Raw genomic sequence first — 26,178 nt, forward strand, 5'->3', positions numbered from 1 at the left:
GGAAAAAACTTTATGTTTTATATTATGATAAAAATAGTACATATTTACGAAGGACATATCATCCTCATAAACCCTGTGGTATTCACAACATGACTATATGGGAGAAAATATTCAACTTACATACAGCGAAATTGTTATCTAATAATTACATCTGTGATACTATATACTCTCTGCCATATTTGCAATATAACACAGAATTTCACTAAGAGATTTTATAAGACTAAGATGCAATTCAGATCATTTGCATCTGTAAATCACAACCTTAAAGTAGTCATTCCACATATGTTTTCTATACAAAATTAGAACCAAAATTTGTACAAAACTTTAAACAAAAAGGAACAGAGAATTTATATGAACTTATCTGCATTGAAGTTCTGCTTTTTTGTGAGTTCTTCAGTGGTCTATCCTGGCAACTTTAGATTTTCTACTTCTGTCTCCTCTGATCCCATTCTCATCGTGATATACATACCTTCTTCTGCGACTATTAATCCTTTCTTCGATAATTCATCCGTGGTCTTGTTATGTGCCCTGCTAATGTGCTCGATGGACGGATTCTGAAAGGAATTCCATATGTTTTTTATACGTCTCAGCCAACCTTGTAGGGAAACTTGTTGGATGTTGTTCTTCCCATTAAGATGATCTACCATACATTTGGAATCCCCAAAAATTTGTACTTGAGGGATATCCAAAAACTTAATAAACCATAATAGACCCCATAGAGCAACAACTTTTGCCTTCATACTAGTTCCTTTTCCCTTGTACTAGTGTACCCAGAACTCTTGCTCTTCTAACAGCTTTAAGCAGAAACCACACCCACATCTTCCTCCTTGTGCTGCCTCGTCACGGTTATGTCAACAAACATACCGGAAATTCTTCGAGCTTAGGTAATTCTAGTCACTCAAACGAGATATTTTCTGAACCTTCTCCCAGTTTTATAAAAAGGGCATCTGCTTCTATTCCTATTCAAATCCAATCATCTTCTCCGTCATCTGAGTAGTCAGGATCCCATATAGTTGTTGATTCATCATTTCGAGAACATCCCCAAATTTACAAGATATTTTTGGGCGTAAATCACATGATATTTCATTTGTTGACGCATTTCGAACCAACCAGTGTAGTTCATCGTCAGGACAAGTTGAAGAGACAGATCAAGCTCTGCATGTTAAATAGATAGATCAGACCTCCAACGGCTACTGGTCATGAATTATAGCCGTTGGAGGTCTGATCTGTCTATTTAACATGCAGAGCTTGATCTATCTTTTCAACTTGTCTTGACGATGAACCACACTGGTTGGTTCGAAACACATCGACAAATGAAATATCATGTGATTTACACCGAAAAATCTCTCGTAAACTTGATATGGATCACAAAAGCCTCAATTCAACAACATCCCCAAATGTTTTCATCTCCAGTTTTTCCTCAGATGCTGATACAGTCGCAACATACTATGATAGATATCCCATCCACCTCATATGCTACCTACACACAAGCCCGTAGATTTCATTCTCCAGCTACTCAACCAAATTCACCAAAAGATAAAGATAACGCACCTGCCCAATTTTCTCTGTGTCCTCACCAATTAATTCTGTAGACAGCGACCTTGATTTCCTTCTACAAAGGAAAACTCTTGACCTCAAGTCGCTTACTATCCATAAGCCGAAGGGATCTGGGTCTCCTATAATCAACCCAACATCTGTAGGAAATATTACTGTGAGGCGGAAAAACAACAGAGGCAACAGACACTTTAGAGGTCGTCCTCATCAAACACATACTACCTTGACAAATTTGTCGTCTCTCATTGATATACCTATTTCATCTCCCATCTCTCCTAAGGCACTTAGAGTGTGCATTCCCTCCAATAGGCCCAAATGAATTCAATTCTATCATTGAATATAAGGGGTTTGGGGGCCCATCCAAAATTCCTCGCTCTAAGAGATCTTTTCATTTCATCTAAATCCAACATAATTCTCATCCAAGAATCAATGCACTCTGCAGCCCAAAAAGTTGACTATTTTAGGAGGATGCTTCCATCATGGTATATCGTGGCAACTGATGCCACTGGTAGATCTAGAGGTCTTGCTGTTTTCTGGGACCCAAGATGGGAAAAATTGAAGGCATTTTCTTGTTCGGTGGGTATATTCCTGATTGGTTATATCAGAGGTATCTCTGGAAGATCGCATATTCTCAATGTATATGCCCCTTACAAAGAGAGGGAAGGTTTTTGGGATACAATGGAGGTATCAGGGATTCTAAATGCACCCTCTCTGATTTTGGCAGGGGATCTCAATTATACCTTAGGCATAGGAGAACTGTGGGGATAATCTAGGGTGGTAGACAAAATGACACAAAAGTTAAGAGAAATTATTCTATCTCACAACTTGATAGATGTTTGCCCACCCAAAAATGCTCCCACTTGGGATAATGGAAGAAGTGGTAATAAATATATAGCTAAGAGACTTGATAGATTTCTTTTCCAAGAAAACATGATAGAGAAGATGGGGGATGTTAGATATTTTATTTCTGAAAATTATGTATCAGACCATCGCCCAATCACTCTTCTGTGGCATAGCTCTGATACAAGGTTTGGTTTGCCTTTCAAGTTTAATAGAATTTGGCTAGAAGATTCAAATTTTGATTCCCTTATCCGATTACTCTGGAAGGAAAGAAGAAATACAGAGGAGGGCATTTCCAGTTCTGAAAGCTTTATAAATAGGCTATGTTTCCTTAAAGTAGAGGTTAAAAAATGGGAAAGGAAAAAGAAGGAGGAACTGAGAAGGGAGTTGGCTACTATTGAGGAGGAATTAAAGACCCTACATAACCAAATGACTACCCATTCTCTTCCTCCCATAGTAAGGGAGAAAATTCATGCTCTAGAACTAGGGAAAAAGAAAATCCTTCAAATTAGGGAGACGACCTGGAGATTGAAAAGCAGAGCATTATGGATCAAGGAAGGAGATAAAAATACCAAGTTCTTTCACCGCTTTTCCAATCATAGAAGAAAACAAAATACAATTTGGCAAATAATGGATGGGGAAGGAATAAGTTATAACAAGCAGTCAAATATTACATCTCTAGCGGTTTCATATTTTAAAAAAGAATATAGTAGAGTGGAAGTGGAGGATGTGGATGCTTAGCTGTGGGAAATTGAAGAATATCCTAAAATGTTTAATGATGAGGATAATGCAGATCTGTTTAAGGAGGTTAAGGAGGAATAACTGGCACAAGCTATTAAATCAATGAAAGGAGATAAAAGCCTGAGACCAAATGGATGGACAACTGAGTTTTTTGCTCATTTCATAGATATATTTCAAGAGGACCTGCTACAGATGGTTGAGGAATCTAGGACGAAAGGCTTCATACATCCTCAGCAAAACTCCACATATATCTCCCTTATCCCAAAGAAGTCAGAGGTGGAAACTTTTGTTGATTATGACCCAATATCACTGTGCAATCTAACATATAAGATTATCTCTAAGATAATAGCCAACAGATTGAAAGTTTCTTTATCAAAATTCATCTCTCCTAAGCAATATGGCTTTTTAAATAATAGAATAATTCATGATGCAGTGGCTGTGGCACAAGAATGTATGCACAATATTAAGTCAAAAAAGATGAATGCTGCAGTGATGAAGGTAGATTTAAAAAAAGCTTATGATTGCTTAGATTGGGGATACCTAAGAATGGTGTTGTTTAAAATTGGAATAAACTCAAATATGACTGAATGGATCATGGGGTGTGTGTCAACAGTTCGCTATGCAGTAATAATCAATGGATTCCCATCCAAATTCTTTGCTGCCGGTAGAGGACTTAGACAAGGATGTGCATTATCCCCTCTCCTTTTTATCCTGGCGATGGATGGATTAAGTCTAAAAATTAAAAAAGTTGTGTCCATTGGAGAATTTGAAGCATTGAAAATCAGCAGTCGTGTCACAGTTTCTCACAGCTTTTTTGTTGACGATATTCTGTTGATGGGTATGATAAACAGGATCAAATGGTTTTCACTTTCCTTAATCATAAAGAAGTTTGGGATAGCCACGGGACTTGTTCAAAATGAACAGAAGTCTATTATTCTCTATGGCTCATGTAATCAGGATGATATCACATATATCCAGAACTATTTTGGAGTAAATGCAGAAAATCTAGACAAGGGTTTGAAATATTTGGGGTATCGTCTAAAACCAGGAAGCTACAAAAATGCAGACTGGATGTGGTTGGTGGAAAGATTCTATCTGAAGATTAAGGGATGGGAACATAGATTTTTATCTATGGGAGGACGTATCATCCTCACACAATCAGTTCTTACTCAACTGGGGATTTACTAGGCACACTTGTTTCACATTCCTCAAATGATTATTAATCTTCTGAATCGAGTAATGGCATGTTATATATGGTCCGGTGCAGGAAGGAACCACAAATATCATTTAGTGAAGCTGGAAAAGATCACTAGACCCAAAATTTTGGGAGGTTGGGGTGTTCTAAACTTAAATCTTTTTGGATGGGCTATTATTTTAAAATCATTATGGAGAGGCATCAACAACAAAGGCATATGGGGAAGCTGATCCGATCTAAGTACATGAAGAATAAGGAATTTTCCTTTTGGTTCAGACAAGGAGCAATTGGGAAAAAAGGAGGCTCACAGATTTGGAACAGCTTTAGAAGGGTCAAGAATATTCTCTTCCAAAATATCTCATGGTTCTTTGGATTAGGTAACAGAATTATGTTGGGAAAAGACTGCATTATAGGAGCTGGTGAGGATCCACCTGGGACAGTGGAATTGATACAACACCTGAACAGAAGAGGCATTTATGTCCTTAGTCAGCTGATCAGTGACTGGAATGGTAACATTCCAATTTGGCTTGACTCCTCCCAACTGAATCTTGCTGATCAGTATAAACTGGATTGGCTTCAACTTATTAAAACATTAAAGGAGGCAGGGATATGTTTTGACAGCAAAGGGGATTATATTACATGGGCTGGAAAAAAGAAGATTACAGGAGAAATTGAGGTGGCAGACTGCTATCTCAAAATATGCATGAAGGAAATTCAGAATGTAGAATACTGTTAGTTTCACAGCTTTTGGAAAATTAATATTCCAATAAAAATTGTAATCTTTCTTTGGCTAACGTGGCAGAACAAGAATCTTACATGGGCAAACTTACAAAAGAAGAACCACCATGGTCCTGGGATATGCTATCTGTGCAGGCAAAATTTTGAGGACAATGAACACTTATTCTTACACTGCCATAGATCTGTTAATATTTGGAAACACTTCACCAACAAGATGCAGATTCCATTCATTCAGTTTAACACAATTGAGGAGTGCTTAAAATGGTGGAGTACTCAGAGTAAAAGCAGGAGATTGCTCACTCTCGTGATTTTTTGGGAAATTTGGAAAAGTTGTAACCCACTGATTTTTGGTTCCAGTAGATGGAGCGAAAATGTAATCTATGAATTCATAGAACAGTGGGTGGTATCGGATCAGAATATAGATATCAAGAAAAAAAAGACAGAGAAGGGGAGACTTGAGACATGTGCACACTTCTGTCTACTTATATTATAATTTATAACCTATATGTGCTTTGGCATGATACTTTCATAGTATAAAGTAACAACAAAATATTTGAGGAGTGAAGCACTTGTATTGAAATTCACAAAATTGATAAAAGAGTGTAGTGGGATTCATATTTTAAAATAAAATTTTAAATATTAATATTGAAAAAGTAATATATAATTCTAAATTATTTTGTTAAAATTAGAATTGATTATTATTCTTTAGTAAAATTGATTAAAAGAGTTTATTTAGATCGATATATAAAAATAATTAATATGAAAAGTTTGGTCTTAATGGATGTTAACCATCATCCTCATTATGAAACCTTAAATAAATAATTATTAGAATAAGTATTGATTTTTAGTCTGTTTTACCATTTAAGTTAATATCAAATTGGTGTATAAGACTTTCTATTTATAAAACAAGCTACTTGTTTTTATTTGATAATTTTGCTAAAATTTATAAAGGTATACATACTCTAGTCATTAAATTTAAGAAGTTTTGAACTAATATCTTGTTAAAAATGCATTTAAAAGAAAGATAGTGATAAAAAAAAAATGAAATAGCTAAAAAAAAAAAAATTCTAAAAAACAAATATTGATCCGAAAAAGGATGAAATTTGTATTCCATCATGTAGTTAATATTAACTTGAGTGTTCTTAAATTAAAACTTCGAAAACTTATAACCTTTTAATAAAAAATAATTATTTTTCACCCATTAACCTATTCTCTTGGTTTTCTAAAACATTTATAAATCAACATCCACTTTTAACTCTCCCCTTTTCACAAGACTTGTTATTAAAATAAAAGAAAATAAAGCATAGATTTTAATTTTTTCAATCCACTTAATAATTTTTCAATTCCTTTGATCATCCAGTTGCAATAGTGCCAATGTTTGAGCCAGTGATCATATTTGACGAGGGATCTCCTCATCTCTAAAGCTTTTTCTTTTTCAGGAAGGTATTTCTCCATGCACACAGGTTATAACCTTACTTTTTCAAACTTAATGCAAGAAACCACCTCTAAGCTTTTGCCAATTATACATTTACTTTTGCCAATTATACATTTACTTTATGCAAGAAACCACCAGTTTTTACCAGTTATACTTATACTTTATGGAAGAAACCACCAGTTTTTACCAATTATATATGTAATAGAAAATTTTTAACTTAATTTTTAGCCATTGATCAAAATTATTAGTATATATATAGTTTTATTTTTGGTTTATTTCATTTGATTGATTCGATATTTCGAAGTTAATTTAATACATCTAAATTAATTGAAAATAAGTTATTAATTTTATTTTATTTATATATTTTTAAATTGTTTTAGATAAATTTTTAAAATAAATAATGATAAAATATTAATAATTATTTAGAAATCATTTTATGATGATGATGATGGTGGTTAATGTTCACTGAAACCAAATTTTGGCCTATCGGATCTAAAGAAACGAATTATTTAGTTTGATTTAAGATTTTATTCATATGCTCAAAGAGCTTGGAGAGAAGCCTCCCGAGCTCACTGTAATTTTGACAACGTAAAAAGGCTAGGAAGATCAATATTGCAACAAAGATTTTGAAACTGATACACTACAAACTTTTTGTAAAGAATACCCTAAATACTTTAAATTATCTAGTAATTTGCTACCAGCTTTCCATAATATTTATAATTTCTTCTATATTATCTCCATTAAAAAAACAAACACTTCTCCTTAGGAACCCTTGGTATCCCGTCATCTCATGCCTTCCTAGATATCCCTCCGAGGAAATACAAAAGTAAAGTTTGAAGTTCACGTATTTATGGAGTGTTTATTTTGGATTCTTAATAATATTCTTAATTATTTTAGAGATTGGAAACTTAATTCACTAAGAGTTATGATGTGGAAGGTGAATCATCTTGAAGAGTCCAAAAAAGTCCAGAGATTTTAAAGATGTATCCAACACTCATATATTTATATGTAATATAATAAAGTATTCAAGAGATTTTAAAAATGACTCCAACACTCATATATTTATATGTAATATAATAAAGTATTCAATAAGTTTTACAAATAATCCAACACTCATATATATTTATATGTAATATAATAAAGTATTATAAGTTTATCTGTGTTACTTAACATGGTGTCAGAGCATGCTAATTTTTATTCTGCCACTGTTTTTTATGAGGTTTTTTTAATTTTTTTTCTTGCATTTTTGCTCATCTTGCTACTGGTTGCACGACTCTCCTTGATATCCAACAATGTTGGAATAATGTAGAAATGATATGTCTAGATAGAGTTGAGTAGTCAGTGTTTGAGTCTATTTGTCAGGAGTTGTGTCTTCGTAGTTTGTGTTGTGAGTTGATGATTAGACTTAGATTATCTTAGACGCTGTCTATGTGTGCCTATATAATGAACTGGTTGTCCAAACAGTCTGATCAATGAAATTTGATTTCATTCTTGTGCATCTCTCTAATGTTCTAGTAAACAGTTTTCTGCTATAATGTTCTAATAAACAGTTTTCTGCTATAAGTGATGAATATCTTCTCAGCTAAACTCAAGTTAAATTCTCTGCCCACAGTCCCCAAATAGCACGGAAATAACAAAAACATGCGTTCTCCTCATAATAGGTCTACAGCATTCAATCTACCAATTTTACCCTAACACTCCACTAAACAGCAAAAAAACTCATCGACCAATTTTCCTAGACCGACATTGGCAAGCTTCCCCAGAATTTCAAGTCAAGCCAAACATTGTTCCGTTGAATCCTCTCGGCGGTTTTTCTTCATTATGTATTTTCGCCCTGCATTGCTTGCAAGACTCCCGAGGTTTTGCTTGTTTTGATCAACGGGTGCATTAAAATGTTAAAAAAAATATACGCTGGTTCCGTCGAATCCTCTCGGCAGCTTTTATTCATTATGTATATTCACCCTGTATTGCTTGCAAGACTCTTGAGGTTTTGCTTGTTTTGATCAACGGGTGCATTAAAATGTTAAGAAAAATATACGTTGAGATATGGTTGTATCCATCATATGAGAAGAAACTTTGGTTACTGTCTGGTTCTTCCCCGACTGCACAAAATTACTCCTTATCAACTGGTTTAGCCATTGAAACTCTCTTGTCAGCTTTTGCAGAAGATGATCCAAATAAAGCAGCAAGTTTCTGGTTCTCTAGAGGGATCAGCCTGTTGCCTTCGGTCAATTTGTCTCGACTCATATGAGCTCTCCCTGTTTTGTATAGTGATGGGTATACCAAGTGTACCTTCATGTGTCACATTACTGGACTTCTCTGAATTAGCCGGAGGAGATACTGCTGAAGTGGGAGTTCGATACCATTAGTGATCGAAAATTGTATCTCATGTTGATGATGAAACAGGTGCAGCACGCTGCATTGCTCTTGCATAACTAGACTTTGCCATTGCCTCAAATTCAATTGACTATGAAACAGGGAAGTGGACAGCTCTTGGTCGTACTGGAACTTTTGGGATTTCATATGCCAGAAAATTCTGCTATCAAAACCTTCATATTGTGATTTACGCAACGAGTCTTGCCTTTGCTCGTCCTCCATTTCTTTGATTTTTTTCAACCGTAACTTCTTGTAGTGGTTTTGACCATGCATCTGCTGTAACAGAACTTGCGTTATTTTCCCTCTGGGCAGTAAACTCACGGAGGGTTCCTGTATGTTGGGAATTTTCTGTTTAATTCCAAAACAAAATAACTTGAACAGAACAGAGAAAATGCTATGTTTTAACCACAGGATCAAAAATTTGTTTGTGGAAGAAGAACAGTCTTTCACACACATAAAAGATTTCTATTCATTAATAAATACTGCTTGTTACAAAAGGATCTTTCTCTTAACAAAGGGATTCACCAAGAACTTCCAGTTCCATACCAAAAAAAATTAGTCTGTCTCTTCTGGAAATTTTACACTACTGTGTGTAAAAATAAAACTTACATTTACTGTTGTAAAAATCTCTTACATTCACTTGCTGATTCTATTGCATTTCATATGCAACTACAAAAATAATTCACTTGCGCTGTTGCGCATGTTTTCATTACACATTCATATTCAACGAACAAAAGACATTACAGTCATGCTCTGCCGAGCATTTTGTTAGGATATTCCGACACATAGGATATAGTTAAGTTCAACTTGGTCTAGTATAGAGTTAGGTTAGAGTTAGGTAAAGTGTGTTTCTTTACCGTTGTACATTTTGTAACTTACAATCCGACGGTCACGATATGTAGTGATCCGACGGTTCACTCTCACCTCGGTATTACCGACACTTGATCCGTGGCTTGACACCCGATTGGTCCATGAGTTCTATTTAAAGCGCATGGAGGGTCATTGTTCGGGTAATCCGTGCATGAGAGAAGCTTATGTAAATTTTCATTCTTTGATTAATAAATTGTCTGTACCCACGTTGGGACAGGCCGTGGACTGTTTCCCTCCTTGCACTCTGAGGGTTTTAACCACGTCAAAAATACTGGTGTATTGATTTGAGATCTGGTTGTGAGCGGTGTCCTCTTGGTATTCTTTCTGAGGAACTTACCCTGTAAATTCCTACATGGTATCAGAGCTATTTGAGGGCCGCGTCCGTTGGTGATCCAAATCTGAAGCCGGTAGAACTGCATGCGGTTGTCGTTTCCTAGATCTGCTGTTTCTGACTGCTTTCGGGCCGAGAGGACTGCTCTGTTGCGTTCGGAGCATCTGTTTCAGTGAGGAACCCCTTTCGTTTCACGCGAAAAGGTTTCCGGTAGCCCTAGCTGCGTCATTTTTCAGATCGGGAGGTATACAGTGTTTTTTTTGCAGTTTACTGTCATTTTCTCTCTGCTTATTTCGGTTTCGGTTTATTTAGCCTTTTTTTTCCGGATCTATACCTTTCATTTCTGCGTATGCTCTTTGCCCTGCGACTCTGTGCGATCTGGGCAAATCAGAAACAGAAAGAAAGGATTTTTCTCATGCGTATGCTCTTTTCCCTGCACCTTAGTGTGATCTCGGAAAATCAGAAACATTGAGAAAAATATTTAGTTTTTCGGCTAAAAGCTAACTTTGAGATTTTTTTTAAAATTTCTAGTTTTTTGGCTAAAGCTAACTTCGAGCCGTAAGGTTCGTTTTTCTTTGGATATTCGTGTTGGGTTTTGTGTTTTGTGTTTTGTAGGGGAAAAGAGTCTTCCCAAGGCAAGCACGCAAATCGAGGCCCCCCCCCTCTCTCTCTCTCTCTCTCTCTCTCTCTCAAATATTTTGTATAGATCAATTGGTTCAAAGACCTTTTAAGAGAGTAGAGGTCTTGGGTTCAAGTCTCCATTTTGTGGGGGCGGATTTTTTCATTCCCGCACATTCGCGCACTTTGCCGGCAACGTCAACAATTTTTTTTTCAAAAAGCCATAACTTCTTCATCCGGAAGCCTTTTTCAGAGCCGTTTTTTTTAAAACCGCCTATTTTTTCGAGATCTATCCATTGGACCACTTACTTTCAGCATCTTCAGCTTCAGTTGTTTTTCAAAAAATGGAAAGTCCATGCCAAGTCATTCTTGACAGCACTAACTACTTCCAATGGGTAGCCTACATGAGATTTACTTAGAAGTAAAGGTCTCTTCAGAATAGCCACAGACCAAGAGAAGAAACCCAAAGATGAAGACAAGGCCGAAAAATGGGAAAATCGACAAGATCAAGCACGTGGTTTGATAGGAATGTCTGTTTCTCCTGATCTTAGATTCCACATTGCAGAAATTGAAACTCCTCATGAAGCATTAGAAAAACTTGCTAAAGTTTTTGGGATTAAAAATGAAATTAGAGCCCATCAACTTGAGAATGAGTTGCTTACTTTGGATCCTAATAATTTTTCTTGCATTGAAGATTTCTTGTCCAAATTCAAGACCCTTAGATATCTCTTGGAAGGTGTTAAAGTTAAGAAAGAAGATGGTAACCTTATTTATTCCATCCTTACTAAGTTGGGACCAGCCTACTCTGTATTTGTTTCCACTTTCCATTCTACCAGGGAAGCTTTCATTTGTCAAGGCAAAGACTACAAGCCCCCTTCCTTTGACTCCTTTTGTGATTCCTTAATAAGAGAACAAGAAAAACTCTTACACCTTGGTCTTCTTAATCTTGGAAACTCTTCCTCGAAAGCGTTAGCCGCCCAGCAGCAACCAAATTCAAAGAATCCTAAGAAGTCTTATCCTCAAAGGAATGGTCCTAAACCAACTCAGCCTCAAGATGAAAGATCATTTCAGCAATATGACAAGACCAATAAAAACAAATGGAAGAAGACTGACAGACATTGTAACTTTTGTAATCGAGATGGCCACTTAGAATCTAAATGCTTTAAGAAGATGGAAGCCTTGGAAGCCGCAATGAAGAAACATAACATCCATCTGGAGCCTACTTCAACTTCAACTTCCGGAACGGCATTTTCTGCATGTCATCGTCAATCATCTCAGTCTGGTTATGCATTAAATGTATCTTCTTCTTCTTCTCATTCTCATGAGTGGCTCATTGATTCTGGAGCCTCTTGTCACATGGCCAAAAACCAAGCCATGTTTTCTTCTTTAAATGATTGTAACACCAAAAATATATATGTTGGTGATGATAGATCTCTTAATGTTGTAGGGACTGGAACTGTTCATCTAGACAATGGTCAGTTCAATGATGTATTATGTGTTCCAAACTTATCCTGCAACCTTCTATCTGTCTATCAGATAACTCATTCAGGTGAAGGTAAAATTGTTGAATTTTCACCTCATGATGTTGTAATCAAGGATCTAAAAGATCCTAAACAGATTCTAGCTACTGGTCTTGCTGATGATTCCAAAAGGTTGTATAAGTTTCACAACTTTGGGTCATCCCATCTTCCCTCAGTATTTGTTGCTCATAATGATGAAGTGAGCAAACTTTGGCATGAGCGGTATGGTCACTTAAACTATCGCTCCCTTCAGCATCTATGTAAAGAAAACATGGTGACAGGTCTTCCTATGGTATCTTGCAAAGATGGTGTTTGTTCCGGATGTGTACTCGGAAAACATCATCGGGACAGTTTTGACAAACGTGCCTCTTGGCACGCCTCAGCCCCTTTACAGCTTGTGCACAGTGATTTATGTGGTCCTCTTCCTGTTGCTTCATTCTCTGGCTGCAAGTACTTCTTAACTTTCATTGATGATTTCTCCAGACGCACTTGGGTATACTTCTTAAAACTCAAGAGCGAAGTATTTACCACCTTTTTGGCCTTCAAAGCATTCGTTGAAAAACAATCTGGACATCAAATTCTTAAGCTAAGAACTGATAATGGTGGAGAATATGTTAAAAATGCATTCATCAACTTTTGCACCGAAAATGGAATTCAAATGCAACATACTGTTCCATACACTCCACAACAAAATGGTGTAGCTGAAAGGAAAAATCGCACCTTAAAGGAAATGGCTAATTGTATGCTGCAATCTAAAGGACTCAGTCTTAGTTTTTGGGCCGAAGCAATTAATTGTGCAAATTATATAATCAATCGCACTCCTACTAAGGTTCTAGAGAATATCACTCCAGAAGAAGCTTGGAGTTCCATTAAACCAGATGTAAGTCACTTTCGTGTGTTTGGAAGTGAAGCATGGGCCCATATTCCAGATGAAAAGCATAAAGCCTTAGAACCTAAGAGTGAGAAATGTACTTTTGTTGGATATTCTGAAGATGTAAAAGGCTATAGACTTATTCCATTTAAGTCCAAAAATGTTATCATTAGAAGAGATGTAAAATTTGATGAAAATAAATCGGCCTGCGAGCCTAGTCCGGCGGATGTGCCACCTCTTCCTATCTCTTCTATCTTTGAAAACATTTCTTCTTCTGATGATGAAAGCGAGGATGATAATCCTTCCCCACCTTCTCAGGATCCTCAACTTCCAAGATGGGTCCGTGCTACTCGGGATGCAGCAGGTGATCTTGCCGGTGATCCTACAGATCAGCGACGTACACGTTCTCAGTTTGAAAGAGCCTCTTCTTTACTGGCTCAAGCTCCAGTAAATCATGATCCTGACACTTTTGCAGAAGCTTCAGGCCATCCACATTGGGAAACAGCTATGAATGAAGAATATCATTCATTGATGACAAATGATACATGGGATCTTGTTCCTCTACCAAAGGGACGCAAACTTGTTAGATGCAAATGGGTTTACAGAACCAAGTATGGACCAGATGGGAAAGTTGATAAACATAAAGCTCGTCTAGTTGCTAAGGGCTTTTCACAGGTTGAAGGCATTGACTACACTGAAACCTTCTCTCCAGTTGCCAAAATGAACTCTATCCGCCTTGTTCTTTCCCTTGCTGCCTCTTTAAAATGGGAAGTCCATCAAATGGATGTTAAATCTGCCTTCTTGCATGGTGACTTGCAGGAAGAAATCTATATGGAACAACCCATTGGCTTCATACAAACAGACTCCAGCCTCGTTTGTCGACTTAAGAAATCCCTTTATGGCCTCAAGCAAGCTCCTCGAGCTTGGTATGCCAAAATGGATAGCTTTCTTTTAGAATCTGGCTTTTCTAGGTGTCATTCTGACAATACTGTCTACACCAAGAAAGTGGGCAACTCTCTCATCATCCTTGTTCTTTATGTTGATGATCTTATTCTTACTGGTAGTGATCCCAACCTTATAAACCATGTGAAGTCCAGCCTTAAAAAGAAATTTGAAATGACAGACTTAGGACACTTACACTATTTTCTCGGTCTTCAAGTCTTGCAATCCCAAGAGGGTATTTTCCTTTCCCAGTCCAAGTATGCTTGTGATATTCTTCGTCATTTTCACATGGAAGACTGTAAGCCAGCCACTTCTCCCTTTCAGTCTGGAGTCAAACTTTCAGTCTCTTGTACTTCTCCTGAAGTTGATGCTACCTTATACCGTCAACTTGTCGGAAAACTCTTGTATTTAACCCATACTCGTCCTGATCTTTCCTTTGCTGTTGGCCTTGTTGCTCGTTTTATGCAAAACCCCCGTGAAAGTCATTGGAAAGCAGCTAAAAGAATACTTCGTTATGTTCGAGGTACAATACAGTTTGGGATTCATTACAGTGCCAAAGCAGCTCCTCTGTTAGTTGGTTTCACTGATTCTGATTGGGCTGGTGACCTTGATGATCGGAAGTCTACTGCCGGTTATGTCTTCACTCTTGGTTCAGGACCTATTACATGGGCTTGTAAGAAACAGGCTGCCATTTCTCTTTCATCAGCAGAAGCAGAGTATCGTGGTGCCGTGGAAGCTAGTAAGGAAGCCTTGTGGCTTCGTCAGATCCTATCAGAGTTTGGCTTTGAGCAGCAGCATCCAACCACACTTTGGTGTGATAATCAAAGTGCCATTCAGCTATGCAAAGATCCAGTCCAGCATCAGCGCAGCAAACACATTGAACTACACATGCACTTCATCAGAAAGCTCATTCATGACCATGTTCTTGAAGTGCAATATTGTCCAACAGATGATCAGGTTGCAGACATCTTCACAAAGGCTCTCACAGAGGCGAAGTTCACTAAACTTCGATATATGCTTGGAGTTCAGGAAGTTGTCACTAAGGGGGGATAGGCTCTAGTGCCTCCTTCCTTCTCCTATTGTGTCATATTTGTAAATCCTTCAATCCTATCCCAAGTTGTTCTTAAGGGGGGATGTTAGGATATTCCGACACATAGGATATAGTTAAGTTCAACTTGGTCTAGTATAGAGTTAGGTTAGAGTTAGGTAAAGTGTGTTTCTTTACCGTTGTACATTTTGTAACTTACAATCCGACGGTCACGATATGTAGTGATCCGACGGTTCACTCTCACCTCGGTATTACCGACACTTGATCCGTGGCTTGACACCCGATTGGTCCATGAGTTCTATTTAAAGCGCATGGAGGGTCATTGTTCGGGTAATCCGTGCATGAGAGAAGCTTATGTAAATTTTCATTCTTTGATTAATAAATTGTCTGTACCCACGTTGGGACAGGCCGTGGACTGTTTCCCTCCTTGCACTCTGAGGGTTTTAACCACGTCAAAAATACTGGTGTATTGATTTGAGATCTGGTTGTGAGCGGTGTCCTCTTGGTATTCTTTCTGAGGAACTTACCCTGTAAATTCCTACACATTTCCTTTCTCCCTACTCACACACTGCTGCGTGCTTACAATGCTGGTTCAACTAACGAACACAAAAACTAAATTTTTTTTACGCTGCTGCATCCCACACATTGCCATAAAAAAATACAAAACATAAACATAATAATACATATGCCATACTCCCGTGAACAATAATAAAAAACATTAAAATTAAAAGTCTTTTACCTATATTCTATGAACCAGAGTAAATACCATTAATTACTTCACTGGAACAAACGGCGGTCAAACCCAAAACTTCACGTCAACTCCATGGTGCTGCACGCCTGTACGTAGCTTGGTTTCAATCGACGGTGGACAACCTTCATTTCGATCGAACAGATATCGCTCGGTCAAGCCAAACGAACATTACGCTTCGATGAAAACCTCTTATGCAAAACTGCCAGCCACATGTCAAGCGATGGACATTATCGCTACCCTCCAGAGGAAAACCACTGCTGTTATGAAACCAGCTCGCAAAAAGATAGGAAAGAGAGATCCACGCCTTAGAATTCAGCCTCTTTGAGGGGGCAACCTCCTTTACATTACATAAATGAACAATTCTCAGATGATACAAATGAAAAAACCTCCTTTCTATATATAGGAGTCTAAGGAGTCACAATATAATCCAGCCGACCTAACAATAATAATATAAAGCCACAAAAATAACAATAGAGGGATTCTATGGGGCACAAAAATAACAATATGGGGGTAATAGGGGCACAAAAATATAAATAAGGGGTATAACTACAATAGTAATGGGGTAATCACTAGTATTATAGGGACCCAACATGCCTCTCTCCTTCAAAAAAGTGTTGTCCTCAACGCTTGAGTAGTTCTGGATACTTCTGCATAAAATTCTCATCCTCCCATGTGGAATCTTCAGCGGATAAGTTCTTCCACTTGATAAGATACTCTGAAATTGATCGATTTCGTAGCTGTCGAGTTCTTGTTTCTGTGACTGCTTCTGGTTCCAATATAATTTTTCCTTCCTCATCAAGTTCTGGCAATATTGTTTGAATTGGCAGCTTGTCACCTATAACCTTCTTTAAACATGAAACATGGAAGACTGGGTGTAATCGAGAAGATACAGGAAGCTCCAATTTGTATGCCATAGTACCAATCTTTTGCAACACCTTGTACAGACCATAATACTTTGGTGATAATTTATTATCCTTCTTAGCTTGCTTTAGGGACATTTGCTTATATGGTTGTAGCCATAGGAATACCCAATCACCTACATCAAAACTTCTTTCACTGCGATGTTGATCTGCCTGTTGTTTCATTCTATTTTGTGCCAACACGAGGTTATCCTTTAAGAGTTGGAGGACTTGTTGTTGATGTTCGATGTGATGTTCCACTGCTTGAACCTTAGAATTTTCTCTTAAATATGATGTGATGGATGGTGGTTGATACCCATAAAGTGCCATAAATGGGGTCATTTTTGTTGCTGTATGGAAGGAAGTGTTATACCACCATTCAGCCAGAGGCAACCATTTGACCCATTGTGTCTGTTTATCAGATACAAAGCAACGAAGATATCCTTCCAAACATTTGTTTACTATCTCAGTTTGCCCATCAGATTGAGGATGATAAGATGAGCTATGAGCTAACTGAGTACCAAGACAAGAAAATAATTTTGTCCAAAAATTTCCAGTGAAAATGGGATCTCTGTCACTTACAATAATCTTTGGGTTTCCATGTAGCTTTTGAACTGTTTCCATAAATGCAGTAGAAACTGTACTGGCTTTAAATGGATGTGATAATGCACAAAAGTGTGCATACTTGGTAAGTCTGTCAACTACCACCATGATGACACTCTTTCCCTCAGACTTGGGTAAACCTGTGATAAAATCCATTGAAACCTCCTCCCAACGTTGGCTTGGAATGGATAAAGGTTGTAATAGACCAGGTGTCTTAATTGTTTCAACTTTATTTTGCTGGCAAACCAAACATTCCGCCACAAACTTTTGAATATCTGATTTAAGGCCATCCCAAAAAAATTCCTTCTTAACCCTGTGGTAAGTTTTTAAAAATCCTGAGTGCCCTCCTAAGGGAGAAGTGTGCAATTCCATAAGAATCTTTTGTTTTAGCTGGGAATTCTTACAGAGGTATAAGCGATCTTTGTACCATAACGAATCATTTTTCCAGCTAAATGTATCAAAAGTACTGGAATCTTGTTGTAGCTTTCGAATAAGTGCCCACACTTCTTCGTCATTCTTCCATTCCTCCCTTGCTTCGTTTATCCAATCTGGTTGGATAATAGAAATGGCACACAACAATGCTTCCACATCCTCATCCTTTCTTGAGAGTGCATCTGCCACCACATTTTGCTTCCCTTTTTTGTAGATGATTTCAAAGTCATAACCCAACATCTTTGTGACCCACTTTTGTTGCTCTTCAGAGGATAATCTTTGTTCTAAAAAGTATTTAAGGCTATCATGATCCGTTTTTACCTTGAAGTGTCTTCCCATTAGGTAGGGTCGCCATTTCTTAAGTGCATGGAGTATTGCCAACATTTCCTTCTCATAAATAGCTTTGCTTAAAAACTTTCCCTTGATTGGACGACTTTCAAAAGCAATGGGTCTTTCATCTTGCATTAGAACAACACCAATTCCATTTCCTGAAGCATCACATTCCACAATAAAGGTTTTTGTGAAGTCCGGTGTAGCTAAGACCGGTGCTTGGCACATTGCCTCTTTAAGATGTTCAAAGGCCTTTGTTGCTTCCGGAGTCCATGAAAATGAATCTTTCTTCAATAATGTTGTTAGAGGTGCTGCTATTCTCCCATAATTCTTAACAAACTTGCGATAATACCCTGTCAACCCAAGAAATCCTCGCAGATGCTTTATGGATGTGGGGATTTTCCATTCCTTAATGGCTTTAATTTTGCTAGGGTCTACCTTAACTCCTTCATGAGATACAATATGACCCAAATATTCCACCTCCTGGACTCCAAAGAAACATTTGGATCTTTTTGCATATAATTGTTTCTCCTCCAATAGTTGTAGCACCCTGTCAACATGTTCAACATGATCCTTCCAAGACTTGCTGTAGATTAGTATATCATCAAAAAATACTAACACAAATTTTCTAAGGAATGGTTTGAAAATTGAATTCATCAAACCTTGAAATGTTGAAGGTGCATTGGTAAGGCCAAAAGGCATGACCAAAAATTCATAATGACCCTCATGAGTTCTAAATGCCATTTTTGGAATGTCTTCAATCTTCATTCTGATTTGATGATATCCCGAACGAAGATCCAACTTGGTGAAGTAAATTGATCCATGCAATTCATCCAGTAATTCATCAATAACAGGAATGGGGAACTTATCTTTAATAGTGAGCTTGTTGAGCTCCCTATAATCGGGACACATGCGCCATGATCCATCCTTCTTGTGCACCAATACTACTGGAGCTGAGAAAGAACTTTGACTCGGTTGAATTATACCAGCCTCTAGCATTTCTGCAACCATACGTTCAATTTCACTTTTTTGGACATAGGGATATCTGTACGGCCTGATGTTTGGAGGAACACTTCCTGGAATCAGATGAATAGCATGATCATGATCACGCATAGGTGGGAGACCCTTGGGAGTCTCAAATACCTTGGAATGATTGTCCAAGACTTTTTGGAGATCTGGAGAAATAGATGATTCCAATGTGGAAACATCTAGCGAACATAATTGTGCAATTACACCTCTTTGCTCCTTTTTTAGAAGCTTTGTCATACCATTAGAGCTGATTATCTTTCCTGGTTTCCCTGCAATACCCCTTAATTCAACTTCCTTTCCTTCCGAAGAAAATTTGATGAAAAGTTCTTGAAAATTAAAAGCTATTGTACCCAAGGATTGTAGCCATTGGACTCCTAGTACAACATCAGCACCTCCCATTGGAATGGAAAGCATTGGGCTAGTCAATACATATTCTCCCATGGATAGCTTGATATTATGGCACTTTCCAGAGCAATTTATTGTTCCTCCATTTGCAATCATCACTTGACACTCTGGTGCTGGATATAGGAAGCAATTCAATTCTTTTGCTACCCTACAATGAATAAAATTGTGGGTGCTTCCTGAATCAATCAACACTATTACCTTTTTCTTCTTGATTTGTCCTTCTATCTTGATGGTTTGAGGAGTGGTAATTCCCGCCAATGCATTACAAGATATGGTCGGATTTATTTGTTCTTCATCTAGGCTTTGTTCCTGGAGTATATCTTCTTCTTTTGACCTTTCTTGCTCCTTTTCTTCTTCCTCTTCACAATCTATGTAGAATAATTTCTTCTCAGCACACTTATGACCTTTAGTGTATTTGCTATCACAACTGTAACAAAGCCCTTTTGCTCTTTTTTCTTCCAATTGTTGTGGTGTCAACCTTATAGGTTGTGGAAGACTAGGGGCAACAACACTTCCGTCTTTATAGTTGTGAGTGGTATGCTTCCTGGTTGCCATAATTTTGCTTTCCATTTTTCTTGCTAACCTGAATGCCTTCTCTAATGAATCAGGTTCCCAAAGGCGAACATCATGTTGGATATTATCCTTTAAAGACCCTATGAACACATCAATCCTATGCTCCTCTGGAATATCTTTTACCCTTATGTTCAATTTTTGGAACTCCTCAATGTGCTCCATTACTGAACCCTTTTGTTTGAGACTTATCAATTGGCTAAAAAAAGTGTTGCTTTTTGTATCTTCATAATGTGCTATCAATTCTTCCGTAAAAATTGCCCAAGTGATAAATTGTTTACGAGAGCAAAGCCATTGATACCATACAAACTGATTTGGTTCCAAATATATAGTTGCCATACGTACCTTTTGTGCATTTTGCACATTATTGAGATCGAAGAATTGCTCCATCTGTAATATCCATGTGGCGGGATCCTTGCCATCAAACTTCCTCATATCGATTTTTGGAATATGGTGATTCTTCGATCCAACATTAGCGTCTATGGAATCATGATTAACATTTCTTTTGTTCTCATCATGAGTTTCCTTTACTACCTTTTCACCATTAGTGACCCTTTCTTGTAGCAACTTCTTCAATTCTTCCATATCTGTCTTCAAATCTACCATGTCTCTCTTCAAATCTGTCTTCGGATCATCCATCTTAGCTTCCATGCCCTTTATCTTAGATTCCAAGCCACTTATCTTAGCTTCTGTTAGCTTTTGTGAGCGTGACATTTGTTGCACTTGTTCTTGTAATTTTGATATATCATGTAGCATTTCTTCTTCTTCTTCATGAGTCATGCTAGAGCTTTCAGGTTCCTTACTAGGTGTTTGCATTTTCTTTCCTCGGGGCATCAGTTACCGATAATAATGCTTTACTATGCCCTTTGAATTCTGTTAAACCAAGCTTACACAAAAATTAAAAAAAAAAAACTACACACCTTTTTTCACTTTATAGAAGCCTAATATTGAATCTGATGTATCTCTGTAATTTCGGATCATCCAGTTCTGAAATTTCTACTTGTAGTAGCCTTCTGCGTCCTCTTTCCAATGCCACAAGTCTGAGCCAAATTGGATTCTCCAAGGAATAGATATGTGAAATCTCCCACAATGACTTGCTTTTAGATTGGTTCAGTAGATCGAACTTGTACGACGTGCCACGCGTCACTTTTTCAACCTTTGAATCTGAAACACACACACAAGAAACTACAGTCCGTCCTCTTTCTGTACCTTTTTGCAGACTCCTGAATTACATTCAAAGCGGTGCGATGGAGTCTGGTGGTTTTCTGAAATAAATGTGCTACACGACAGTTGAAATTACAATTTCAACACTCCCCTTTAATTTCAACTGCTGGGTTATCAGTCATACCCAGACATTTTCTCAAAAATTCAAAACTTTTCTGGCCCAATGGCTTGGTCAGAATATCAACCACCTTCTCCTGAGTTTTGCAATGTTTTAAAACAATTTCTCCATTGTTTACCAATTCCCTGATGTAATGAAACTTTGTGTCAATGTGTTTCGTTCTATTATGAAACACCGAATTCTTAGATAATGCAATAGCTGAGCTATTGTCACAAAAAATCACAGTTGCTTTTGTTTGTTCTTGGCCTAAGCTCCTTAACATCCTTCTCATCCAAACTGCTTGACATGCTGCTACTGTAGCTGCCACATATTCTGCCTCTGCTGTAGACAATGCTATAAGAGGCTGTTTTTTAGAAGCCCATGAAATGGCTCCTGAACCCATGTGAAAAACATAACCGGATGTGCTTTTCTGATCATCTACACTTCAAGCCCAATCACTATCAATGTATCCAATTAAACCTGAACATTCTGAAGTAGCATATAAGATGCCAAACATTTTTGTACTTGTAACATACCTCATAATCCTTTTTGCTGCCTGCCAATGTGCTTCTTTTGGCCTCTCCATGAATCTGGAAATTAAACTAACAGCATGCATTATATCCGGCCTAGTTGCAGTCAAATACATGAGGCTGCGAGCTATGCTCTTGTACAAACTAGGATCAAAATACTTGCTGCTGTCCTCTTTGCTGAGTTTTAATCCCATCACTGTTGGAGTGATTGCTGCCTTGCTGTCCTGCATATTAAATTATTCCAACACTTCATTAACATATTTTGCTTGTGAGATAAAAATCCCATTTCCATTTTGTTCTACTTCTATTGCTAAGAAGTATCTCAGCAAACCCATGCCAGTCATTTCAAATTCTTCTTTCATGACTGTTTTGAAGTTTTCAATAAGATATACATCATTACCTGTGAAAATAACATCATCAACATATAACACAACAATTAGAATTTTACCATCTTTTTCTTTGATGTAGAGGGTGGGTTCTCCCTCACACTTTTCAAATCCATTTTCCAGTAGATAGGAATCTATCCTACTGTACCACGCTCTTGGTGCTTGCTTCAACCCATAAAGAGCTTTCTTCAATCTGCACACTTTGTGCTCTTGGCATTTCTTTTCATAGCCTAGAGGTTGCTCAATGTAAACCTCTTCCATTAACACTCCATTTAGGAATGCTGACTTCACGTCCATTTGGTAAACTTTCCACTTGTTTTGTGTTGCTATGGACAACACTGCTCTCACGGTTTCCATTCTAGCAACTGGTGCAAAAGTTTCCTCATAATCTCTCCCATACTGCTGCTTGTATCCTTGGACAACAAATCTTGCCTTGTGTCTTTCTATTTTGCCTTCAACATTACTCTTGGTCTTGTAGACCCATTTAACTCCAATGACTTCCTTTCCTTTTGGTAGTTCAACTAAATCCCATGTCTTGTTTCTTTCTATGACATTGATCTCCTCATCCATAGCTTCTATCCATTTCCTATCCTTAATTGCTTCTTCGAAATGAATAGGGTCATTAACATGACAATATAAAACAAACAAAGAATTCATACCTTCATCATAAATGTCACTTAAATTTCTGAACTTCTTACCTCTTTCATTTGGTGTACAAGTGCTTGAAGAAGCACTTGAATTTCCTCCTTGTGGTGAGCTTGGAGAAGCACTTTCATTTCTCCTCAAGGGTGTCCCTTTCTGCCCTTGTTTTGGTGCTGCTATTTGGGGATGTATTTTAGCCATCTCCTCATCATCTTCATCATGGGACAAACAGTTTTTAACATTCACTGTTTTCCCTATGCTTCCATCCCAAGCTTCCTCCTCAATGAACTGAACATCTCTGTTCACAATAAGCTTCTTGGTGGATGGGTTATACAACCTATAAGCTTTGGATTCCTCGCTGTATCCAATGAAAACAAATTTCTCCCCTTTGCTGTCCAACTTCTTCCTTAGCTGATCTGGAATGTGTGCATAAGCCACACATCCAAAAAATTTCATGTGGGTGACTCTTTGCTTTGTCCCACTCCATGCTTCTTCCGGCACTCTGTTCATGACTACTTTTGTAGGGCACCTATTCAAAATATACGTTGCACAGTGTACAGCTTCAGCCCAATAATCATTTGGAAAATGCTTTGCCTTTAACATACTCCTCGCCATATCCATGATTGTCCTATTCTTTCTTTCGGCAACTCCATTTTGTTGCGGAGTGTACCTAGTGGTAAACTGCTTATGAATTCCATTTTCTATACAAAACCGTAGAAATTCCTTGGAGATATACTAACCTCCTCTATCAGTTCTTAGAACTTTGATACGCAGCCCGCTTTGGTTTTCCACAAGTGCTTTGAAATTGAAAAATCTTTCAAACACTTCACTTTTGTTCTTCAGGAAATAAACCCAAGTTTTTCTAGTAAAATCATTAATGAATGTTAGAATATAGAGGCTGCCTGCAAGTGCTGGAGTTTGCGTCGGTCCACATAAATTTGAGTGGAAAATCTCTAAGGGCGCTTTTTCCCTTATGCTTTTCCCTGATGGAAAACTTTCTCTGTGTTGTTTCCCCAAGATACAACCTTCACAAAGGTTGTTTGGTTTCTCTATCAATGGTAATCCTCTTACATTCCTTTTCTACTCAACAAGTTAAGACCTCCAAAGTTGAGATGTCCAAATCTAAAGTGCCACAACCAATTTTCATCCTTTGGTTCGCTTTGGAAAGCCTCTTGTGTAATTGCTGCTATTTCTACTCCATCTTTTAAAACTGCTTTTATCCTGAGAGGGAACATCATGTTCCTTGTCATCTTCACTTCAGCAATACACCATTTGCTGGGTGCTCTATCCATGATGGTGCATACATCATTCACAAAGAAAACATTGTACCCCTTTTGAACAAGCTGTCCAATACTCAAGAGGTTACACTTCATTCCAGGAACATAATAGACATCTGCTATGGTTTTCTTTTCACCTTTCTTTGTTAGGATATTTACTTCCCCTTTTTCCATAACAGAAACTTTACTATCAGTCCCAAGTGTGACTTGTGACTTCACACTCTGATCTAACTTAGAAAACAGGGCTATGTTCCCTGTCATATGGTTACTGCAACCGGAGTCTAGAAACCATATACATCACTCTTGTTTGAACAACCATATTACAAGCTAACAACAAATTATCTTGGCTGATATTTTCTCTAGTGAAATTTGCACTAAATCTATTATTCATATCATGCTGCTTCTTCCTACATTCATTTGCATAATGCCCATATTTTTTACAATAATGACATTGGACATTGGATTTTTAATACCTTTGTCCTTGAGCATGATGTTGTCCACTTTGTTGGCTGCTGCCTTGGCCTTAGTTCTGATTTGGATTGCTGCCTCTTCCTTGAGCATTTGCTGGACTGTTTCTTCCACCTCTGTTTTGGCTTCCGCCTCTTCCTCTCTTGTTTCCTCTGCCTTGACCTCTTGCTCTTCCAAAGAACATCTGGGTCTTGAAGGCATGTTCTAGGGATGAGTTTTCATTTCTACTCAATCTCTGCTCATGTGTTATCAGTGATGCATGTAGTTCATCAACTGAAAATTTTGTGAGATCCTTTGTCTCTTCTATGGTGGTGACAATCACATCAAAATTTGAGGGTAAGATCCTCAATAGTTTCTCCACAATCCTCCTTTCTTCAAGAATTTCTCCATGAGACCTTATCTGTGTGACCAGACCAATCACATGTGTGAAGAATGAGTCAATATTATCTGAATCCTTCATGCAAAGATTCTCAAAATCTCTCCTCAGCAACTGTAGTTTTGCTGTCTTCACTTTCTCCATGCCTTGATAGGCTGTCTTGAGAGTTTGCCATGCTTCTTTGGATGTCTTAGCTGCTGCTATCCCTGGAAACACACTCTCATGCACTGCTTGATACAAAAAGCAGAGGGATTTTGAGTCCTTCTTCTTATAGCTCTTCAACAGATCTTTCTCTACCTGAGTTAACCTATTAAACTCATTTTCATCTGCTGGCTCTTCAAATCCATCCTCAACAAATTCCCATAAGTCTTGTGAGGCAAGCAAAGCTTTCATGGTTATTGTCCAATAGTCATAGTTTTCCCCATTAAACTGTGGGAGCTAGGTATTACAGATACCCATGCTAGTGCTGGTGCTGATACTGATGCTGGAGCCAGCCATTCTTGCACTCTAAACTATGCTTCAAATTCTTGACTGTGTTTTTAAAATCGCCGACTGTCTTCAACTGTAACACCAAAAACTAACTTGAGAAATACCTTGGATTTTTCACTGAGTCTTCACTCTGCTGGAGAAGCTGTTGTAGCAAAAAAAAAATCCTTCCTTTGGCTTCTTTGACACCTTCAAAGAGCCTCGACAAGCTCTGATACCATGTTGGGAATTTTCTGTTTAATTCCAAAACAAAATAACTTGAACAGAACAGAGAAAATGCTCTATTTTAACAGCAGGATCAAAAACTTGTTTGCTGAAGAAGAATATTGTTTCACATACATAAAATATTTCTATTCATTAATAAATACTGCCTGTTACAAAAGGATCTTCCTCTTAACAAAGGGATTCACCAAGAACTTCCAGTTCCATACAAAAAAAAATTACTTTGTCTCTTCTGGAAATTTTACACTACTGTGTGTAAAAATAAAACTTACATTTACTGCTGTAAAAATCTCTTACATTCACTTGCTGATTCTATTGCATTTCATATGCAACTAAAAAAATAATTCACTTGCGCTGCTACACATGTTTTCA

General features: G+C 37.6%; 1 protein-coding gene across 1 annotated transcript in view; it reads left to right on the forward strand.

Moving 5' to 3' along the window:
• Window positions 1-26,178, forward strand: part of LOC149156948 (cytochrome P450 85A1-like) — a 47,673-nt gene that overhangs the window by 457 nt on the left and 21,038 nt on the right. The window lies entirely within an intron of this gene.

The sequence above is a fragment of the Pinus tabuliformis genome, chromosome 9 (assembly GCF_031772625.1).
Source record: "Pinus tabuliformis cultivar Carrire ecotype Pingquan chromosome 9, CPIR1, whole genome shotgun sequence".
In the NCBI taxonomy this organism is placed as follows: domain Eukaryota; kingdom Viridiplantae; phylum Streptophyta; class Pinopsida; order Pinales; family Pinaceae; genus Pinus; species Pinus tabuliformis.